This window comes from Hemitrygon akajei, chromosome 32, assembly GCF_048418815.1.
Source record: "Hemitrygon akajei chromosome 32, sHemAka1.3, whole genome shotgun sequence".
Classification (NCBI taxonomy): Eukaryota; Metazoa; Chordata; class Chondrichthyes; order Myliobatiformes; family Dasyatidae; genus Hemitrygon; species Hemitrygon akajei.
Genome location: NC_133155.1, coordinates 18864831 through 18887944, shown reverse-complemented (window position 1 = coordinate 18887944; position 23114 = coordinate 18864831). Strand labels below are relative to the sequence as shown.

Sequence of the window (23114 nt, the reverse complement as noted above, 5' to 3'; positions counted from 1 at the left end):
TTATTTTTGGTTTTCTTATGTTGTCTAGAAACCAGTGCAAGGCGCATGCAGTATAAATGGTAATCAGTAAGTGGGACAATGGTGGAAGAATGATGCTTACTTTTGCGGAACTTGAATCTAGAATGGGTGACATTAGGGAGATGAGGAATTCTGAGATGCAGCACGCACCATGGTAAATAAATTGCTCAGTAACCATACAGCTATGCTCAAGTGAAAGTGTTATTCCCTTATTTTGCCTCTCTCTATGTTGGCCCTGGAGTGAGGGAATCAGATCATTGAATCCAACCTTGTTGAAATTTCCTAACAAGATGAAACGCCATGGCTGTGACATGTGAATGTGAAATGGACATTGTCTGTGGAAAGGAAGGAATTAATTAACAATCTCTCTCCATTTCTTGCTGATTTGTGTCCTAATCTGAATTTATATATTAACTTGTAGGGTATGAAATTTATCTTTGGTTGCCATTGTTAAAGGAGTTCGAGGGTACCAACCAAGCAGCAACTCCCCACCTTAAATTGGATTAGAAATGAATGTGCAAGAGGTGAGTAAAATCAACAATCATTTCCTCTCACTCAACAGTGATCAAAAATTATTTTCTTCCTCTTAAATATCGTGTCCAGCACAAAATGTCCTAATTGTCTTTAAACATCTGTCAGCTTTAGATTGTATTCCCTTTAAATATCTAGCTTTACAAATATTTAACATTTGCTGTCACATTGATTATACAGTTTTCTGTCTTATTTCAAACTCAGAATTATGTTTCAACTTTTGCTGGTGTGAATAAGCGGGATGCCATTCTCTGGCAAGACTGGACAGAGAAAGTTGGCTTTATGATCCTTCATGCTGAGTTATAAAAGTCTGATGTTTGAAACCATCCGGTGGAAATTATAGTCTTTCTCCAGGGAAGAGACCTCTTAAAACTAGATGGTATGGGTCTAAGGTGAGAGAGGAAGGATTTAAAGGGATCTGAGTGGCAATTGTGGTTATATGGAGTAAACAGCCAGAGGTAGCATCAGAGGTGGATACATTTACAATTTATGCTGTATAACTCCATCAATCTATTGTATGAATCAAGGAAGGTATCATCAGGCTTCATGGGTGGTCACGTAAGGGGCAATTGGGACTCAGTCAAGGTAAGTGTAAGATAATACTTCAGTTAAAAGAAATATAGTTATATATTAGCAAAGGCACATAGCTATCCTGATCGTGAATAAGAATCCATTGATCTACTGTTGCATGTTATCTCCAGTGTTTTGTTGAGCTTGACTGTATCTGGATGAAGTGCTATAACTGATTTGAAATGATACTGCCTTCCAGATTCCCAGATTAGTTTTCACAGTCCCATTATAGTCAAAAGGCAGCTTTTCAGTCTGATTCTTTATGAATCTATCGGGTAAAGTTGTGTTCTTCTATCCTCTTGTGTAAAGTTGGTGACTTTTTAGTCTCTTTAGTGTGATCATTGAACCTCTCAGGCCACTTGTTCAATGGTGTGCTGTCCTGAAAGCATTGTTGAATTATAGCTTTGTTCTGGATTCAAGGTCTTTATGTTTCTGTATTGTGAGAAATAACCCCACAGTTTGTAATTCTATTGGTCCCACAAGGTGTGCTGGTACATAAAAATTTGGCGAACCTTTTTTACAGGTTGAGTTACAATACCTCTCCCCAGGCCTCACAACTGAATACCACCAATTGCACTTTATTTACAGTGCATTGTGGTTTATCACCTGTTATCTTCTTCCTGTCTATATAACATGTTTTATTTTGGAAGAGGCCACTTTGTGTCTGAATGAAGTCGTAAAGAGATTTCTTTCTGGGCCCAACATATTATGCGATTACAAAGAAGGCACAGCAGCACCGATATTTCATTAGGAGTTTGGGGAGATTTGGTATGTCAGCAAGGACTCTAGCAAAAATCTACAGAATGTTCTCTACAGAGGGCATTCTAACTGGTTGCACCGCCATCTGGTGTGGAGGGGCCACCGCACAGGAGTGGAGGAGGCTGCAGGAACTCAGCCAGCTTCATCATGGGCACTGGCCTCAGCAGCAGCGTCGAAGACATCTTCAAAAGGCGACGTCTCAGGAAGGTGTCATCCATCATTAAGGACCCCCATCTCCCAGGAGACGCACACTTCTTACTGCTACCATCAAGGGGGTCGTAGAGGAGTCTGAGGACACACACTCAACATTTTAGGAATAGCTTCTTCCACCCTGCCATCAGACCTCTGAATGGACAATGCACACTAACTCACTATTTTTTTGCCCCTGTTGCACTGCTTATTTAATATTGTTTTATATATATTTCATATTGTAATTTATAGGCTTTTTAATAAGTATTTCTCTATACTGCTGTCATAAATCAACAAATTTCACAACATATGTCAGTGATATTAAACCTGATTCTGATTTGATTCTTTCCTCCTTTTTCTCCTGATCTTCTAAGGAACTCCTTAAAGTGGCTGATTGTTATGCCAAAGAAAATCTAATTAGGTTGATTTATGGTTTACACATGTCCCTCCCCCTGCCAACTTGATGCATCAGGTGGCAACCTTGCCATTTCTGTAGTGCTTGTCTGTTTTACGAGGCCGAGTTGCTAGCTTGGCACTCAACCCAACATGAGTAGAACGTGTGCAAGGAGCCGGTCGGATTCGAAATGGGACCTCTTGCTTCGAAGCCTGGTGCTGATGCCACTACACCACTGGCATCGGATTGGTTTACACAAGAGATGTATTATTTCCAAGATCAATTCTGAAACTGTTATGGGCAATGCCTCCAGATCAGTTCAGGCTGAATCTCAGTATGTGGACATGAATTCACAGAACATTTTTGGACTTATCTCTGAACCATCCAGATTCTCTTGCCCAACATATATTTCATAAAACTGTTCCCTGAACACCAATGTTTACTCTTTAAGTTATTCTGATTATGTAAAGAGCAATATGAAAATCAAGTTCATTTTTATTGTCATGTACACATGTACATGTAATGAAACACTTGCAGTAACAGACACATGGCATCATATAAACAGTATTCACAAGAAAAGCATAAATTAAACATAAACTATACACAAATTTTACCATGCTCCATATAATGATATAGAATGATTGACATTTCTGGTTTTATTTTCAAAGGAATTGCCTCTTTGGATACAAACTTTCTAGTTTTGATGCCAGTCTAGCCATTGCAAGCAAATGATGTCAAATGGTTCTTATAGATTTAGGTTCTGAATCAGGGAACATTTCTGATAATAAAGCACAGAGTAATCTGCATGGCAGAAAAGTAGCACAGCATACCAACATCCCTCTTTTTGATTTTCTTCTCAGCTCTGACTAAAGTGTAGTCTGCTGTTCTGATTTTAAAGCCTTAGAATCAGAGATTCCAGTAGCTTTGTTTACAGCCCTCTTATGAACAGTTTTCCAATTTTTAAAATCCCTTTGTTAGTCAATTTGATGTAGCTTTTCTGTAATGGATTAAGCTCTGTGATGTTCCAGTAAGCTCATCTCTTTGGAAATGCTAAGGCACTTACTTTTGTTTTAAGGATATAATTTAAGGCTTCTAAATGATTTTCTCCTATTAATAGTATTTCCATTTTCCCTTCTGATTTCTTTAGTTTACCGGCAGATCTTTGAAAAATGTAAATATGATTCAGAACAACACAAGGTACATTTAAGTTAAATATCTCTGAGAATTCTGAGTTCATTCAATCTTTTTTTTTTGTTAAGTGTCTTTTCTATGGTTACAGCACAGTCAGGTATCCCCTGAGACTACTTTAGTCACGGAAGAAAGAACTGATCAAAATGGACAGATTCAAGGGGAAAATGTTCATCAGCAAATTTCAACTGTGTGTTTGAAGGTTGTTTAGAAGAAAATTATTTATAGCAACATAATGTTTTTTTTTATTTTGAACCATAAATAGTAGGTATTCAGTATTATGCAAATGGGAATAAAAAGCACTAAAGAAAATAAGATCCATTTATATGAACTCATGATATCCCAATTGAAGCTTCACAGCCAATGAATTACTTGAAACGTAGACAATCGAGATTTGGAGCTAAATATGCATCCAGTTTGTGTAGAACTGTCTCACACAATACAAATGACAGAAGGATTGATTTAGCATGACAGAAATATCTAAACTACCGGTAATTACACACACAAAATGCTGGTGTAACACAGCAGGCCAGGCAGCATCTATAAGGCGAAGCACTGTCGACATTTCGGGCTGAGACCCTTCATCAGGACCGAAACGTCGCCAGTGGTTCTCCTTATAGATGCTGCCTGGCCTGCTGTGTTCCACCAGCATTTTGTGTGTGTTGTTTGAATTTCCAGCATCTGCAGATTTCCTCATGTTAACTAATTAGTTAGTTTGTTGGGGTTAAGTCAGGGAATTTCCGTCATACTGCGCAGATAAAGGTCCTTTGGTCCATACATCAATCAAGCAGCCATTTACATTAAACTTTATGACTTACGCACACGTGAGGGAATTTATGCTGGCTAATTCACCTTATCAAGTTGTGTATCATTGGGCTGTGGGAAGAAAAAGGAGGACCCAAGGGAAACCCTTATGGAAACTTTTAGGTGGCAATTGTTTGCAACTTTTAGATCAACGTTTAATACTAGTGCTAATTGAAGGCTGTTTTTCTGATGTATTTAAGCTATACAAGTTTTCTAGATAGCTCATGAGATAGGATTTCAAGATTAGCTTTATTTGTCACATGTACATCAAAACATCGGAGTGAAACAGTGAAAAGCATTGCTCGCGTCAACAACCAACATAGTCCGAGGATGCACTGGGGGCAGACCTCAAGAGTTAACATGCCTCCGGCACCAACATAGTATGCCCATGACTTACAATCTGCAACTTGTACATCTTTGGTATGTTGGAGGGAAACTGGAGCACCCGGAAAAGAAACCCAGGTAATCACAGAGAGATCGTACAAACTCATTACAGTTAGTTACAGGAATTGAAACCTAATCTTCCAATCGCTGGTGCTGTACAGCATTATGCTAGGTGATGTGCTATGCCAACTGTGTTTTAGCTTTCACCCATGGCCAAATTTATTACAGATATGCTTGGAGTGGAGTACTACTATTAGATGTTCCCTGAAAGGATCGAGTTTTCATCATACAAATCATATCACTCCATCAGAATTCCACACATGCAAGGGTTTGGTCAAAAGGCTGTGGCATAGACTCAGTGGTTTCCAGGGTCAAGCACCTACAAACATACCTTGCCCTGTAAGGTTAAGGCATATGCATTGTCTTCTTGAGTGGAAGTATAGGGTTATGTAATTGGTGGAAATATACAGAATTCAGAACTGCTAACATTGATTTGGGGTTTATTTTAAGAGGCTGGTTGGACTTGATGATGTAATTACATGAAGTACTTTTCCTGTGCTTTGTGTTCAGAGTTTGGATTACTATAAGTAGATTGTTATGGTTTTTCTTAAACATAAAATGCCTCACACCGTTTTATTTACAAAAACCTACATCAGTGACCCCAATACTTTAGGACGATTCCAGAGTTATTGATTGCCTCTTACAGCCAGTCACTGAGGCCTTACACATAGGGCTTGATTATACTGGTGGTCCAGACAACCAAACACCAGTCATAGGCCTGCGTTTGGTTGTCATTAAGTTTGGAGAAGCTGCAGTTTCTCTCCTGTGCGGTGTCTCAGCTGGTTGCCCTTGTCACATAGTGCCCACAAACTGGAGATGGACTGCTTTTAACTCCATACCTGGCTTCTCACATCCGGGCCATATGGCCTCAGAAAGAACTCGCATGATTGGACTGTAACTTGTGTGTAGTGCCAGCGGGCAAAAATTAACCATCATGTCCAGGTGCCATTGGCACCTTTTGAGGTCCCTGAGTGATGGTTTTAGCATGTCAATGTGGACCTTGTTGGTCCTCTTTCCCCACTTCCTGTGGTTTCACACACCTCCTTACCACCAGGTGGCCAGAGGTTGTCCCTCTAGCAGCGACGACAGCAGCAGGCGTGGCTCGGGCATTCATTAGCACCCGAGTTACTAGGTTTGGCACCCCATTTGATACTTCCTCTGATCACAGTCCCCAGTTCATATCAGACCTCTGGGCTGTGATAGTCCAGAACCTAGGAATTAGGTTGCATCACACCACGGTGTGGCACTTGCAGTCTATGTGAGCGGTTTCTCCGCCTCTCAAAGGCTGCTCTGAGGGCTTCCCTGATGGATGACTGTTTGCATGATCGTCTCCTGTGAGTCCTGCTGGGGCTCGGAACAGCTCCAGAAGAGCACCTGCAGTCGTGCACGGCCGAGTTGGCATACAGGCAGCCATTCTGAATGCCAGGTGATTTTATTCCTGATGCCACAACTGCCCAGTCGGCCTCTCAACAGCTTCCCACTCTCCATAATGAATTCAAATCCTTCTCACCTATTCCCACCTCCCATCGCAGCGCACCACACTCCTGGGTTTGATGGTTCGCTCCACGTTTTGGAATAGAGAGAAAAGACTTTTACCATAGATAAGAAGGGTAAACCTGAATGTGTTTCGGTAGATCGCCTTAAATCGGTCCACCAAGATTTGGAGGATTCCACCACCATGCTCCTGGTGTCAAGATATGACCATGAGCGTGTTAGAACACCTCTGGATGAGCCGGAGGCACCTGCTGTTCCTCCACCCATGGAACAGGGGACCTGAGCCCCGTGGCTCACCTGAGCTCCAGAGCTGGTTTTAGTGAATGCCGGAGGATTCTAGAGGGCTCCAGACAGGTTCACAGAGCTGATTTTAGTGAATTCTGGGGGGGTCCTGTGTAGGGTAATATAATTGGTAGAAACGCACAGAATTCACAACCTCCAACATTGAGTTGGGATTCACTTTAAGAGGCTGATCTGATGTGATGACATAATTACGTGAAGTAATTTTCCTGTGCTTTGTGTTCAGTGATTGGATTACAATAAAGGAGTCGTTACAGTTTTTCTTAAACGTAAAACGCCTCTTGCCATTTTATTTGCAAAAACCTACGAAGGAAAATGTTGTTTCTTGTAGTTTTTTTGGTGTAGTTCCACGGTAGGAAGGAACCCTTTGATGGAATTTGGATTATAACAGGACCACTGAGATAAAGTTAAAGAAGTTGTAATCAGAAGTCAAATGAGCAGCCAGGAATGGCTGAAATTTTTGCTGGGCATCTAGATCATCATCCTGAAAACAGTAAAAATAAGTTGCCATTCCAACAATTTGAATTATTATTGAAGAAGCTGTGTTTGTGTTAGGTTCCAGGACTGTTAAGGATGGGCACTTGCTTGACATTAGTGTCAAATATCCTTAAAGGGTAGGCTAGCGGCACCATTATAGTTAGGTAGGAAAATGTTGCAGGATGGTAAGGTTCAGGAACCTGTCAGCAGATTTGACTGCTGTGGACTGAGGAACAGAAAGTAAATAGACAGGTCCGTTAAATTAAAACACTGCATCAATGTGTAAGAGTGGTGCATCTTATTTATTCTCATGTTAGTGTGGAGCGTTAAATGATGCCTTTTCATCAAATGGTTGGACAATATACATAAAGCCAAGGGATAATGCCTCTAACATTCAAAACCAAGTCTGCTCCCACGGTGTGTTTACATGATCATCCCTTAGAAAGAGAAAGACCAGAAGATCTGGGTCATAGAACTATATATCATGAATACAGGACCATCTGTCTAATAAGCCTATGCTGAACATGGTGCCCACCCTTCTATTGCCAGTTTACTGAATTTGGTCCATATCCCTCCAGGCTCTATAGAATATGTACCTATCCAAGTTTATCTTAAGTTATACTCCTTTGTCTTCCTCAGCTACTTCCTCTGGCAGCTTGTTCCAAACACTCACCACCCTTTGTGTGAAAAAGTTGCCCCTCAAGTCCCTTGTAATCTTTCCTTTCTCAGCCTAAATCTGTGCCCCTAATTTTGGATTCTGCTACCCAGGGGAAAAGACTGTTACCACCCAGCTTATCTCTGCCTGCCATGATTTATAATCATCTATGTTATAAGGTCACCACTCACTCTCCCTTTCTTGAAGGAATAAAGACCCAACCTACCCATTCTCGCTCTATAACTCAGGCCTGGTAGACTTGGCAACACCGCTTGTAAACCTTTCCTGCACTCTTTCCATCCTAAACATGTCCTTCCTATGCCAGGGTGGCCAAAACTGTACACAGTACTCCAAATGTGGCCTTACCAATGACTTGTATAACCGCAACATAATATACTAGCTCCTGTTCTCAGTGCCTCACTAATGAAGGTCAGTGTGCCAAATGCCCTTTTTGCCACATCTACCCTGTCTACCTGATGCTTCCAGTGAACTTGTATTCCGGGGTGCCTCTGTTCTACTGCCTGCTGTCTTACCATTCATGGTATTAGTCCTAAGCTGGTTTGACTTTTCAAAGTAATCATCTCACTCTTATCTGTATTGAAATCCATCTGCCTCTCTTTAGCCCTGACTGATTAAGATCCTCCCTGGAATCTACTATAACCTTCTTTATTGTCAACACCACCTCCAAATTTTGTGTCACCTGCAAACTTACTGATCAAGCCTAGTGCATTTCCATCCAAATAACTTATATAAGTAACTAATACTAGGGGTTCCAACACCGAACCATGTGGCACACCACTAGTTACCAGCCTGCTTTCTGAGAAACAATCCTCCACCTCCGCCTCTGAGCCAGCTTTGGATTCCATCTGACTGGCTCTTCCCAGATTTTGTAGGAATTATCCTTCCAGATCAGCCTACAATGCAAGGCCTTGTCAAAGGCTTTACTAAAGTTCAAATAGATAATATCCACTCCCCTACCCTCACCTGCCCTTTTGGCTACCTGTCCAATAATCTCTAAAAGGCGTGTCAAGCATGACCTTCCATGTACAAACCCACACTGACTCCTCCTGATGAGACTCTGTCCAAATGCTGGTAGATCCTGTTGTTCAGATTTCCCTCTATTAACTTCCCCACTATTAATATCAGGATGACCAGCCGACAGTTCCCTGACTTATCTTGCTACCCTTCTTGAACAACATTCAGGTTCAGTTATTGATCATATGTCGTTTGAAATATGCAGTGAAATGAGACATTTGCGTAAACATCTAACACAGCCTAATGATGTGCTGAGGGCAGCTTGCAAGTGTCACCTTGCAATCCGGTGCCAATACAGCACGCCCGCTAGGTTCGCAGCAGAACAGCAGCAAAAGGAGCCCCTTATTCTCCTCCCCACCCACTCACACGCACAGACAGGCCTCCAACATCAAGATAGGCCGCCTCTGGACCTCCAATGCCCAATTTTTGGCCCTGCACTTGTTGGCATTGGGCCTATTATTTCCACACTTGACACAAGAACAATAACAAAACAAACCCCTTTCCCCCCCTCCCACTTACCCACCCAATCACACATGCAGGCGTGCCTCCAACCCCAGGATAGGCCACCGCTGGGCCTCCGACCTCCAGTATTTGGCCCCGGGCTTGTAGACATCATGCCTATTACTTCTGTACATGCTGACCTAGGGTGCAATACTGGATCTCCTCCTAGGGAATGAGGCAGGCAGATGACAGAAGTGTGTGTTGGGGATCACTTTGGATTGAGTAATCAGAATTCCATTTTAAGATAATTACGGAGGCTAGGACTGGGCCTGGAGTTGATGTCCCCAACATAACCTCGAGGACTGCAGCAGTTCAAGAAGGCAGCTCACTACCATCTTCTCAAGGGCAACTAGAGAGGAGCAGTTAGCCACATTGCCGTCTTCTGGAACTTCATCAGTGCCTAACAATGAAGAAATACTTCCATAAGGGGCTCCATGATTTCTCCACTAGCCTCCTACAATCCAAAAATGTGCTCAATTAGGCTGCAGGGATTTATCCTCCTTAATGCACTGTGAAGAGTGTTCACTGAAGTTCAACATGGCTTCCGTTTTGCAATTTCACATAAGCAATGTAGAGCAATGTATTGTTACAAAATTCACAGCCTTGTCAGCAGAACAACCTACACCCATTAAAAGTGGTTAATAGTAATGTGAATCTTAATTTCATGCAATGTTTTGTCCATTCTCTGGCTGCATTTTTAGATTCCTTAAATCTGTAGCATGCTAATTTGGAAAGCCATTGAAAGAGGGACATGAATTTTGATATATTGAGCATGCATGCCAGTTGAATGTAATTAAAGCAGTACAACTCTGCTTCAAACATTTTTTTTGGCTATAGAACACTTTGAGGAGAGCAGAAATCATGAAATGTTCCAAGAAAAGCAATGTAATATTCTATTTCCAATTTTTTTTTGCTCAACCATTATACTGATCACCGCACCTGGCCCCAACTTAACCAAGTTGCTGATGGTTGCAGGTGTAATCAGGAGCCTATTATCATCACTTGGCAACAAAGGCCAGTCTACATCTTTAACTGGAGGCTGCAGTCTGCTGGGAAAGGTGCTTGAAGAGCACTTAATATGGGAACAGGGATAAAAAATGACTTCAAATATTTTGTATGCTGCTCTGGAAACTTCAGTGGAGGACCTGGGACAAATACTTCTCCATTGGTGACCTTGCTTATTACCTGGGAGCCAGGCAGCGTTTCCTGTGGCTGCATCCCATAAACGGGAAGGTTGGCTGGTTAATTGGAATCGTGGTGTGCTCATAGTGTGATTGACAGAATTTGGGTGGGAGCTGATGGGGATGTGGTGAAAGTAAAAGATTAATATAGGATGGTGTAACATCTTTTTAAACTGCACTCATTTGGCCTTATCATATGTCATATTGCTCTATGACTGTGTGGCTGAATGTCTACAAGTCATCTGAAACTCAATAGACTCCTAAAAGTCAGGTTGTAATTACTAAACTGTAACATCTTCCGAGCACTAGGAGAATGGCAGTCACTGATAAAATGCAGTTCAGGTTTGCATGATTTCTTTCAGACACTTGATTAAGAATCTTTATCTTGTGATATTGATTGTGCACTGTTGCTGTAGAGACTCTGATGGTTAATGGAAGAGGGAGAGTAATGAGTGGGGAAGGAGGTGGATGGGGAACTGGGGCACCAAAATTATCAATTTGGGCAGGAAGAACAGCCTACGTTGCCTCCTCCCTACACTGTAGCCCTTTACATGCATCCTAATTTTCCTCATTATGCCCATCAGATGAAATGTCTGGGCCTGAAACGTTGACTGTCCATTTCCATCCCTAGGTAATACCTGGCCTGCTGAGATCCTCCAGTGTTTTTTGTGTTGCTGCGAAGTTTTACAGTAGGCTGTCATGCATGCCGCTACCAGGTAACTCCAATGACTCAATAACCATCCTCTGGCTTTGCAATGATGCCTGCATATAGGTGGATAGAGAACTGTTGTAATGTAAAACCACCCAGACATAAAATTGCACCAGATGAATGCTGAGGGAATGGAATCCATTTTACTTCCAGCAGATGGAAGATTTGATGATTTCTACCTGCAGAGCATACAGTTATGGAGTAAAGAGTCCAATGAGTCCATAGTGTTTACCCTTATAGTCCCAGGTGCCTGCTTTTGGCCCATATTCCTATAATCCCCTGCACGTACCTATACAAGAAGTTCTTAAATAATACTATTGTACCTGCCTCAGTCACTTAATCTGGAAGCCCATTCCATATACTCACCGCCAGTGCTTGAAAAAGTTGTCCCTCCAGTCCCTTTTAAATCTTTCCCTTCTCATCCTAAATCTATGCCCCCTAGTTTTGGACATCCCTAGCCAAGGGAAAAAAAAACACTGCTACCATCTACCTTAATTATGTCTCATGTTATAAACCTGTTACTGGAATGACCCCCTTGTTATGATGATCAAGGAGGCACAGAGGTAACGTATTAACCGAAAAGTACCTTTATTGTCTCAACAGAACGCGTGAACTTACACTGCAGAACCCCTGTGTGCACACCTACTAAGTTTTCCCAACCTTCCACGACCAGTCAAAGAACAGAAAATATAATATCAGTTAAAAAGGAGCTTCTGTTACTGGCCACTTGTCCTTCACGCCCCATTTTGAATCTCCACATGTCGGTTAGGCACCTCACTTCCACGATAGTTGGTCTCCTATAGAGTTACTGCTGCCTGCACTCTTGAATCATCTGCTTTTATATTCATTCCTTACCAATTCAAATATCCAGTATCTTTGGCCACAGGTCATGTGTCTGACCTTTAACATCTTTTTATTGGCTCTGCTCCAGGTCAGTATCCATTTATTGCCCTCTTCCCAACAGGTGACAATCTGGCTCTTTGTTCTCAATTCACTAATATAGATTGGGACATCAGAGTTCAGTTCTGATGCTGACTGTAAGACGTTTGCACGTACTTCCTGTAAGTGCTCCTCCTGTGGTTTCCTCCCACATTCTGAAGACATACTGGATAGTAGGTTAATTGGTCATTGTAAATTGGCCTTGTGATCAGGCTAGGGTTAAATTGGTAGGTTGCTAGGTGGTGCGGCATGTTGGGCTGGAAGGGCCTGTTTTGCGCTGTGTCTCGAAGTAAAATCTTTTACATCTCTTCTATCGCAGACGTAGCTGAACTGCACAGAACAGGGTTTCGAGGTTTACTCTCAACAAGTGAGTGAGTTAAGATAATTGAAGCTGTTACAGTATTAATAGGGCATTTTAGGAGCCTCTTAGATAGGTACATGGAGCTTAGAAAAATAGAGGGCCATGCGTTAGGGAAATTCAGGGCAGTCTCTAGAGTAGGTTACATGGTCAGCACAACATTATGGGCTGAAGGGCCTGTAATGTGCTGTAAATTTCTATGTTCTAATCAGCAACCAGCTTGTATCACGGAGACCAGAGTCAGGCCCCAACAGTGAAAAACCTGCATGTTGTACCCGACCAACGAACACCTCACAAATAACTTCTTAGTTGGAAATGATCCCTAGTTCACCAGATTTCGTGAGGCATCACTGTGTCAACTTTCAAACCCTTCAAGCCAAGCTCAAAATGGAGAACGCTTCATAAAATAGCAGCCTCCGTCTCTCCCCCCACCCCATGGCAAGAACAAAAACAATGGGTCTGTCTGCTTCCACTGTCCTTGATTCATTCAAATCCACTGATTCGTAGGCTGTAGTTCTTTCTGGCCAACATCTCCCTCCTCTTGATCCGAAGATATTTATCTCAGGGTCACTATCTTCTATTCTAGTGACTAGAACTGCCATGAACCCCCAGCAGGTGTGCAACACTTACATTATACATTATACAAAGATAAAGGTACCATTTATTTACTGAATTCATACACTGTATACAGACAGTTGCCTCCTCTGTATTACAAATCCATCATCTTCTCCCTTTTACATAACTTCATCCTTTCAACTTCTGAGGTGATACACATTGAACAATACCATTATCAGCATACATCAAAATTGTTATTATAGCAGCATGCGATACTATCGTCATCTTTTGATGTATTTGAACATTTGAACCCCAATTACAAAACTTATCCCAGGAGTCTGAGTCACTCAATATTTCATTTGCTTTATCAGCAAGTCATCAGCATGTCTTAATAACTTTAGTGTGTTTAGTCCATTGATGGATTATCTCATTTGCCTCCTCCACAACTCATACGTTCTCTGCATTCGAATGAGAAATTGGTGGCAATTCAGTAACAAAATAGTCCCACAATTATCAATTTGTATCAGATCGTTGGATTGAAAGCTTCTCCTTCATTATTGCATTTACTGCAGGCTGAGATAAAGTTTGCTCTCCAATAGTTAAATCTAAAGTCGTGCTCCCAATTGCACATTATGACTTGCTAAAGAATCCTCCTTCCATCCCTTGGTATAACTCGTTGTTGCTGTTGCTATAATATGCCTGTCGCAGCAATGCAGATGTAAGAAAAACTCATTACTTACATGCAGAATATCCAGTGAACAACTCTCTTAAGTCCTGAAGCCACAATCCAGAAGTTTTCTGTTTTGTCATTTCTTCTGGACAAGCACAGTGCTTTCTCCCATTTTATGGCATTTTGATAAAGCTATTTCTTTCCCAGTACCATTCATAACAATAGTTTGTATTGGTGGGTTACTTAAGAATAGCCAGGTCTTATAATAGTTGCCCACATTGTAAACCCTTGTCAAAGAGTAGACTAAATTATTTCCATGTCCAGGAATATGAAATTCCGCACCAACATAAAACCTTCCTTTACCATCATCGCAAGTACCCAGTACTCTGTTGGTGAACATAAGACTTCTAATATGATACAAAAGTAATTTTCTTCAACCTCTTGTTTTAGTTGTTCAACTGACGCCCAATTTGGTACTTGTTGTGCATCAAACTCATAATAAATTTTTACCAATCATGGCAAAAACCAACAGCACAGGTCTCAGCTTTATGTGTTCCCTCAGATGTGAGTCCTATGTGGGCAGTTATCAAATTCGTGGTATCTTGAAGGGGCTTCAGAAATTTAACTGAATCCAGAGTTACCTGGGAAATACTTCAACAAATTTCATCTAATTTCGATCATTTTCTCCAATAATACCCTACATTTTCTGAAGGGAAATTATTTTTCCTAATCATTTAGGTATTTTTCCTAATCATTTAGGTATTTTTCCTAATCATTAGGAATAATTTTTCCTATGCAGAAGATTTTCCTAATCTTCTATATCTAAAGTATTAACCATTGCAAACCTTGATGCATAACAGACTCCCTTGTTCTCTTTGTATATGTCTGACCCTGCTCCTTCTATTCATTTTAAAAATACTTTATCTTTCTTCTGCTCCTTGGTTAAATCTATAACCTTAACCTGTTATTCCCTCTGTCTTCCCATCTCCCCAACCTGTGGCTGCCATTCCTGCCCATTTGAAGCACCTTGCTTTGTGAGCTCATTAGCTTTCCTATTCCCCACAAGGGATAATTTTGAGTGGGCTTTCACCGGTATGTATCACCTTTGCTTCTTCAAATATATACCACAGTAGAGCAGCAAGACGTACAAAAAGGCTGGATGAACTCAGCAGGTCAGGCAGCATCCGTTGAAAGGAGCAGTCAACGTTTCGGGCCGAGACCCTTCATCAGGACTAAAGAAGGAGGGGGCAGGTGCCCTATAATGAAGGTGGGGGGGAGGGTGGAATGTGCCAGGTGAAAAACCAATCAGAGGAAAGATCAAGGGGTGGGGGAGGGGAAGCAGGGAGAGGATCGGCAGGAGAGGTGAAGAAGGAATCTAAGGGGAAAGCACTATGGGTAGTAGAAGAAGGCAGAATCATGTGATAGGCAGCTGGAAGAGGAGACAGTGAAAGTGGGATGGGGGAAGGGAGAGGGAGGGAATTACCAGAAGTTGGAGAATTCGATGTTCATACCAAGGGGCTGGAGACTACCCAGATGGTATATGAGGTGTTGTTCCTCCAACCGAAGTTTGGCCTCATCATACTGTCTCCTCTTCTAGCTGCCTATCACCTCTCTCATGATTCTGCCTTCTTCTACTACCCATAGTGCTTTTCCCTTAGATTCCTTCTTCACCTCTCCTGCCTATCCCCTCCCTGCTTCCCCTCCCCCACCCCTTGATCTTTCCTCTGATTGGTTTTTCACCTGGCACACTCCACCCTCCCCCCCACCTTCATTATAGCCCCTGCCCTGACCTGCTGAGTTCATCCAGCTTTTTTGTACACCTTGATTTGACCACAGCATCTGCGGTGTACTTTGTGTTTACAGTAGAGCAGCAGATGGGAGTGGTGTTCCATCAGCTGAAATATATCCTCTTTACTTCCCAAACAGGCAAATGTTCTGTAAGGCTATTACAAATGTACATACTATCAGAATGTATGACAGATTTGAGCAGAAAACATACTTGGTTGTTAACCACATGTACTACAGCTGCCACTTCTGCTGCCTGTGCACTTAAGGTGTTGGCTATCTTTAAGGCTATGCTACTGTATGCCTTTCTTGGCCATGTTCATCCTTTACATATTTCCATACCAAGTTCTCCTTTCACCCATCTGTACTGATGAGGGACAATCTCAAAAACCATTTAAAATCGGGTTTTTCCTTTGCGTTTTCCTTTTGTTTGTGTCTTTGTTTTCAGGTGTTGCTTTCTAATCTCCTTCCACCTTCCCCCCTTTTATTATTTTGATACAAATGGGTCCTTGGGATCATTTGGTATCATATCCTGACACCCATGCAGTTCCCCAGTACAACAAGGAACATCTGCAAGGAAGATAGGAACTTTGATACCCTTTACTGCTACATCTCAACCCTGCAGAGCCAAGGCTGACTGATCAAGACATTTAAATTTGAACATCCAGCAGTAGCTAGGTAAATACTGAAATGCTATTTGGACTAATCCAATATTTATATTGAACTTCCATTTGCACTTTACATACACAGCACTTATTGCTTCAAAACTATTTTTCCAAAGGATCTCAAACTCAATGTCAATACGTCAAAAGTCTTGAGCAACATCTTACATATTCTGTAAAAGTAAGCTGTTTTGTTGGTAAAAACAACTTTTAGGATTGCTCCCTAAATGTTCCAGTCTTCCCAAACTGTTAAATTCAAATTCCAATTTTAACTCCACCAATGAGCAGTTTCCCCGAATGCCCAGGGAAACTATTTGAAATGTAGGCTTCTCATATCTAGAATAGAGATGCACAAATTCCATTCCTAACCCAGATTACACTTGGCCAGTGTGGAACCTGAGTTTCTGTAAAATCAATTCCATGGAAAACAAAGAAACACGGTCCCACCATGAGAAAAACTTTTATAGATTTTCCAAAGAACCAAGGAGAAAAACATTTTTTAAACTGCTGGGTCAAGATCCCTGACACATTAACACATTGATGCAATCTCTTAAGAGCACTGTTTCTTAAAACAGCTCTTGCTCTCTCTCTCTCTCTCTCTCTCTCTCGCGCACGTGCACACACACACACGCACACTCTCTCTCTTTCAAGTGAACTCACATGTGGCCACATTTTACACAATTAAAACATACAAACTATTCACACCACACTTCAAAGCATTCCAGAAAATCTCTTGTTCCTAAGGGTTAAACCATTGCCAAAATATTCAGCAACAATCCAATAACGTTCATGAAATGCGTTACTCTAAGCTTTTAAAACTAAGAAATATTGAAAGTTATCCATCATGCACATGTAAACAACGTTCAACAAGTTTGAAGCATGAAATCCCCACGTTAAGCAAAACTCCAACATATACTGACCCTTCTGTGCCTCCAATCTCTGATTTTTGGTAGGATTGAAATTATATGAATTGTCTGCTGTACAGTTCCAAATATAATGGCCCATGTAACCATATCCAAAACAGCAGATTGGAGCGCTGTGGTGTTCCCAACAACAGCTTCCCTGATTGGGTGAGGGCACACTCCAACGCTGTGTTACTTTCCGTCTGCAATCCCTCTGCTGGCTTCTGTCCTGACCCACATTTCCCTGCACTATATCCCATGTATTTTCTCAAAGGGAAAACACTTTAGTTGCCTCTAGAGCATATATGTCAAACTCAAGGCCCGCGGGCCAAATCCGGCCCGCGGTGGAATTATCTTTGGCCCGCGAGATAATATCTAATTACTATTAAAGCTGGCCCCAGTAATCGAAGCGCCTATGGCGTATGATATGGCTAATGCTGAGTTTATTCAGGTACCAGGTTTTCAGGGTTTTTAGTGTTTATTTGGCAGTCTTGCTCAGCAGTCTTCTTCATAAGAAACGGAATTTGTAAAGTGAAACACTTTGTAGTTATAGCAGAGACTGAGACACATGAGAGCAGGCTGAAAAAACGGAGGCAACGAAAGCTGCATTCACACGCGTCCGACTGATCCGGCCTGCATGAAGCTGCATTTTGCTCAATCCGGCCCTTGTTTGACACCCCTGCTCTAGAGTATTACTAAAGTTGAAATCTAGCTCCTGCACTTCTTCCTCCATACTCTAATTAGCTTCCTAAGTACCCCATGCCTCAGTATGTGTCGGCTCACTTTAATCAAACGTTTCCAACATTTATTTTAGATTCACCAGTGCTATGAGAAACCGATGTTCTTAATCATTTACTTGTGGGTTCTAGCTCTAAATGATTGCAATCCAATGTTGATCCATACGCCCCTTGGAACACCGTCCACCGATGGGATGCAAATGCACCAGGGTGCTCTGCTTTCCTCTGCTAACATTTATGTATTTTGTCTAATGGGTTCCCGCTGTTTTCACTCATAATCATCAGTATTGCATTCTTTAATTCCTCATTTGTCCTCCCAGCATGCCACTGTTTTTCTGGCAAAGTGCAGTGTATGCTCGGATGCAAGCACTTCATAATCAATCTTCTTTGCTTAGCATCACCTGGTCCCTGTGTTGCTTTCTGGGAACTAATTGCTTGGGACAGTTCCCTATGATTGCCCCGCGCATGCATGTCTGGATATCCTCAGCAATATCTCTAAGCTGCTGGACCCTGGACAGTGTAGTGTATGATATATTCTGGTTTTGATTTCCTGCCCTGACTCCTTCCTCTCTGATAGTAACTAGGGGAGCCAATCACAATATTAGTCGCACAGGCTCTTTTCAATTGTCCTCAGATGGAAGCTGCTCATGGCAATATCTAGCCATCTTACCTGCTAAATCTTGCCAATCCACATCTCCATATTCACCCTCCTTCCCTCTTTCCGATCCAAAAGCACGTATTATTCCTCTCTGTACAGCAAGTTGGTCCTGCAGCTTTTGTATTTGTTTGAAACACTCTGCATGATTACTATTCTTTACAGAAACTGATTTTTGTATCACATTTATAGCTGCTTTTAAATCACTGCACTGTTTCTTTAATTGCTCCACCTGGTTCTTAGTTAAATTGGTTTCTTCTTCCCATTTACTCATTTCTTTATCCAATTTCGCACTGTTCAGCTGAAATAGGTTCACAGGCACCAAATCCCTATGTCTCTGTCCTTGCAAATCAATAAGTTTTCCCTTAAGGGTTTTTACCCCCTTCTCTAATCTTTCCTCCTCTAGCTGCCAATATTCTGGCATTTCCTGGTGTAATTTATCTTGCATGGCATCAGCTTTTTGCCGATATGCTTTTAAATCCTCAGTGAGGCAGTCCGCTGCTATTGGCTTCAGTAGCTGCTGACAATTTCCCTTTGGCAATTTTAAAAAGAGCTTCGCCACCTTCACCTCTGGTGTGTCCAGCATACTGCCCATATTGTGGCCATTTACCCGATACATACTTCTGAAAGAATCCTCTCTGGTCAAAGCATCCCAAGTCCTCCAGACTTGCGGAGTTCCCTAAATTATTCATCCTGGGTCTGTACTAAGAAACGTCCCAGCCCCCCAGGTCTCTCTGTTTCTCACCCACTTGGTCTGACTTGAGTCTCCTACTGAGGGAGGGTTTTATTCCGGAGCCCACCCAGGGTCGCCAGTTCTGTTACAGGGATGACCCTTTTAATAATGGTCAGGGAGGCACAGGGAGAATCTGTATTTACCATCAAGTGCCTTTATTGCCTCAACGGAAGAATACATGAACTTACACTACCAAACCTCTATGTGCACACCTACTAAGTTTTCTTGATCTTCCGTGACCAGTCGAAGAATAGAAAATATAATGTCAGTTAAAAAGAAGCTTCTGCTGCTGGCCACAGATTCCTCGCAGTCCTGTTTCGAATCTCCACGTCTTTGGGCAGCTCACTTCCACGACAGTTGATCCCTTACAGAGTTACCGCAGCCTGCACTCTGGAATCTTGTGCTTTTAGAGTAATTTCTTACCAATTCAAATATTGCATTCCAGTGTCATTGGCTGTAGGTCATGTGTCTGACCTTTATCATCTTTTTATTGGCTCTGTTCCAGGCCAGCGTCCATTTATTGCCCTCTTCCCAGCAGGTGGCAATCGGTAATTTGTGGCTCTTTGACCTCTATCAGCAGCCTGCTTGAATCACGCAGAACAGATTCGGACCCCATATCCAACCAAAGAACACCTCACAAATAACTTTGCATTTGGAAATGATCCCAAGTTCAGCAGATTACCTAAGGCATCACTGTGTCGAATTTAAAACACTGATCAAGCCAAATGACTTCAGCTCAAAATGGAGAACTCTTCTTAAAATGGCAGCCTCCATCTCCTCCCTCATGGCAAGAACAAAGGCAATTGGTGTGTCTGCTTCTACTATCCTTGATTCATTCGGATTCACTGATTTGTAGACTGTAGTTCTTTCTGGCCAACAAACCTCTATAAGATCATTCCCCATATTCCAAGAAATATAGACCTAGCTTGACCAACTTCTCCCTTTAACTCAGGTCCTGTATTTCATGCAACATCTTCAGAAAAAAACTTTCCTGCACTTTGTCCAGCTTAACCTTTCCTGTAACAAGGTGACACTGTTCCAAGGGTTGCCTCATGAATGACCTACATATCTGCAACATATTGTCCCAACTCCTATACTCACTGCCCTGACTGATATGAAGGTGGGGGTGGTGGATGAACGGGAAGCTGAAATTCTTGCAAGGGCAAGTTGCTGTACCTGCTTATCTCAAGGGAGAATGAAATGAAGCTAATCTCTTTTTAATAGTGAACCTCAGATGACAACAAACTGCAAGACATTGTAAATATCTCCACGCTCCATCTAGAAGGAACCAGATGCACAAAAGTTAATTAATGCCGCTGACAGCCACAGGCAATGTAGTTCTTGCTCTTCCCCGGGTTTTCAGTCACAATCTGCTGTCAGTGGCATATTTCAGTTTGGATTTGCTTAAATGAAGCACAAATCTCTCACAGTTTTTGCTTATTGAGGTTCAGGTAGGAATTTTGGCTACCCCCCCCCCCCCCAACCCACTTTCGTATTCTGCTTTGTTCCACCTTCCTTTCCAGTCCTAAAGAAGGGCTTTGGGCTGAAACGTTGACTGTGTATTCGTTTCCATGGATGCTGCCCGACCTGCTGAGTTCTGCCAGCATTTTGTGTGTGTTATTCTAGGAATTTTGGCTTCCAGATGGTCTGGGCATTTGTAGCCTTTCTTGAGTGCCTTTCCCCTCCCCTCTGTGCATTCTCCATCCCCTACTTCCCTGCTGCTTCTGCAATTGTTTTCTTTATCCTCATTTGCCTGTCCTCCAACGGAGCACCCACATCTGGGAAAAATAGCTTTATGCCGAAATCATGTTCTGCTGGTGAAAAACAATAAATTCCAAGACACATATCTGCGATAATGAACTTGATTCTGCTCCTGATTTTGAGAGGTAATTTACAGATTGTAATAGAGCCTGTGATTTGTAGGTTTTTTTTAAATCATTGTGTTGGATACAGATGAGTATTTCCCCCTCTCCAATAGCACTTGTTTGTAAGCAGACTCTCATTCAAGTTAGCCACTACAAGCCAAACCACGTTGGTTTCCCCTTGCTACCAGCAGAGCGCACTCTGAGTGACAAAGGAAATGCTAAGAGCCTAAGGAGGTGACAGAGAGAATTAAAAAATGCGATTAGAAGAAAACAGGTTGCAACGTCCCGCCATTTTCATGGCTTGTGAGTTTAGATTCAGCACAGAGAGTGCTGAGGGCTTCACCACAGAGATCATGCTGCACTTGTTCAGGTAAAGAACTATATTGAGATGTCTAAAGCTATTTTGGTTTTGCTGAACTGATTACTTCATGATTACACTAAAATTTTCCTCATGTAAGCTGCATTATTGTAGAATCAAAGTTAAAAATAAACTTATTATCAAAGTACATACATGTCACCAAATACCACTCCGAGATTCATTTTCTTGTGGGCATACTCAATAAATCCATAGTGGAATAATGACCATAACAGAATCAATGAAAGACCGCACTAATTTGGGCGTTCAGTTAGTGTGCAAAAGACAACAAACTATGCAAATACAAATGAAAGAAAAAAAATAAATAAATATCGAGAACTTGAGATGAAGTGTACTTGAAAGTGAGTCTATAGGCTGTGGAACAGTTCAGTGATGGAGTGAGTGAAGTTGAGTGAAGTTATCCCCTCTGGTTCAAGAACTTGATGTTTAATGGGAAATAACTGTTCCTAACGGAGATGGGAGTAGACTCTCACATGGTGGATTGGATAGTGGACTACTTGACAGATAGACCTCAGTATGTGCGGTTGGGAGACTGTAGGTCTGACACAGTGGTCAGCAGCACAGGAGCGCCACAGGGAACTGTACTCTCTCCGGTCCTGTTCACCCTGTACACATCTGACTTCCAATATAACTCGGAGTCCTGCCATGTGCAGAAGTTCGCTGATGACACGGCCATAGTGGGGTGTGTCAGGAATGGACAGGAGGAGGAGTATAGGAAACTGATACAGGACTTTGTGATATGGTGCAACTCAAACTACCTGCGTCTCAATGTCACCAAGACCAAGGAGATGGTGGTGGACTTTAGGAGATCTAGGCCTCATATGGAGCCAGTGATCATTAATGGAGAATGTGTGGAGCAGGTTAAGACCTACAAGTATCTGGGAGTACAGTTGGACGAGAAGCTAGACTGGACTGCCAACACAGATGCCTTGTGCAGGAAGGCACAGAGTCGACTGTACTTCCTTAGAAGGTTGGCGTCATTCAATGTCTGCAGTGAGATGCTGAAGATGTTCTATAGGTCAGTTGTTGAGAGCGCCCTCTTCTTTGTGGTGGCGTGTTGGGGAGGAAGCATTAAGAAGAAGGACGCCTCACGTCTTAATAAGCTGATAAGGAAGGCGGGCTCTGTCGTGGGCAAAGTACTGGAGAGTTTAACATCGGTAGCTGAGCGAAGGGCGCTGAGTAGGCTACGGGCGCTGAGTAGGCTACGGTCAATTATGGAAAACCCTGAACATCCTCTACATAGCACCATCCAGAGACAGAGAAGCAGTTTCAGCGACAGGTTACTGTCGATGCAATGCTCCTCAGACAGGATGAAGAGGTCAATACTCCCCAATGCCATTAGGCTTTACAATTCAACTGCCAGGACTTAAGAACTTTTTTTAAAGCTATTATTAATGCTTTTTGAGTTAGTAATTTAGATGCATATCATATTATTACTGAGTTAAGTATTGTATGTAATGAGTTTTTGCTACAACAAGTGTATGGGACATTGGAAAAAATGTTGAATTTCCCCATGGGGATGAATAAAGTATCTATCTATCTATCTATCTATCTATCTATCTAAAAATGGTTGTGTGAGTCCTGAAGCTCCTGTTCTTTCTTTTGATGGCAACAATGAGAAGGGGGCA

At 42.1% G+C, this 23114-nt stretch overlaps 1 protein-coding gene across 5 annotated transcripts in view; it reads left to right on the top strand.

Moving 5' to 3' along the window:
* The window catches only part of LOC140719550 (disks large-associated protein 2-like), a 700090-nt gene that overhangs the window by 325116 nt on the left and 351860 nt on the right, over nucleotides 1-23114 (top strand). For 3 of the 5 annotated variants that reach the window (XM_073034242.1, XM_073034239.1, XM_073034240.1), the window contains one exon: nucleotides 440-542. The exons of the other annotated variants lie outside the window; for them this stretch is intronic. The gene's annotated coding sequence lies outside the window, so the exon portion shown is untranslated. The remainder of the gene's footprint in view (nucleotides 1-439; nucleotides 543-23114) is intronic. 5 annotated transcript variants of the gene reach the window in all.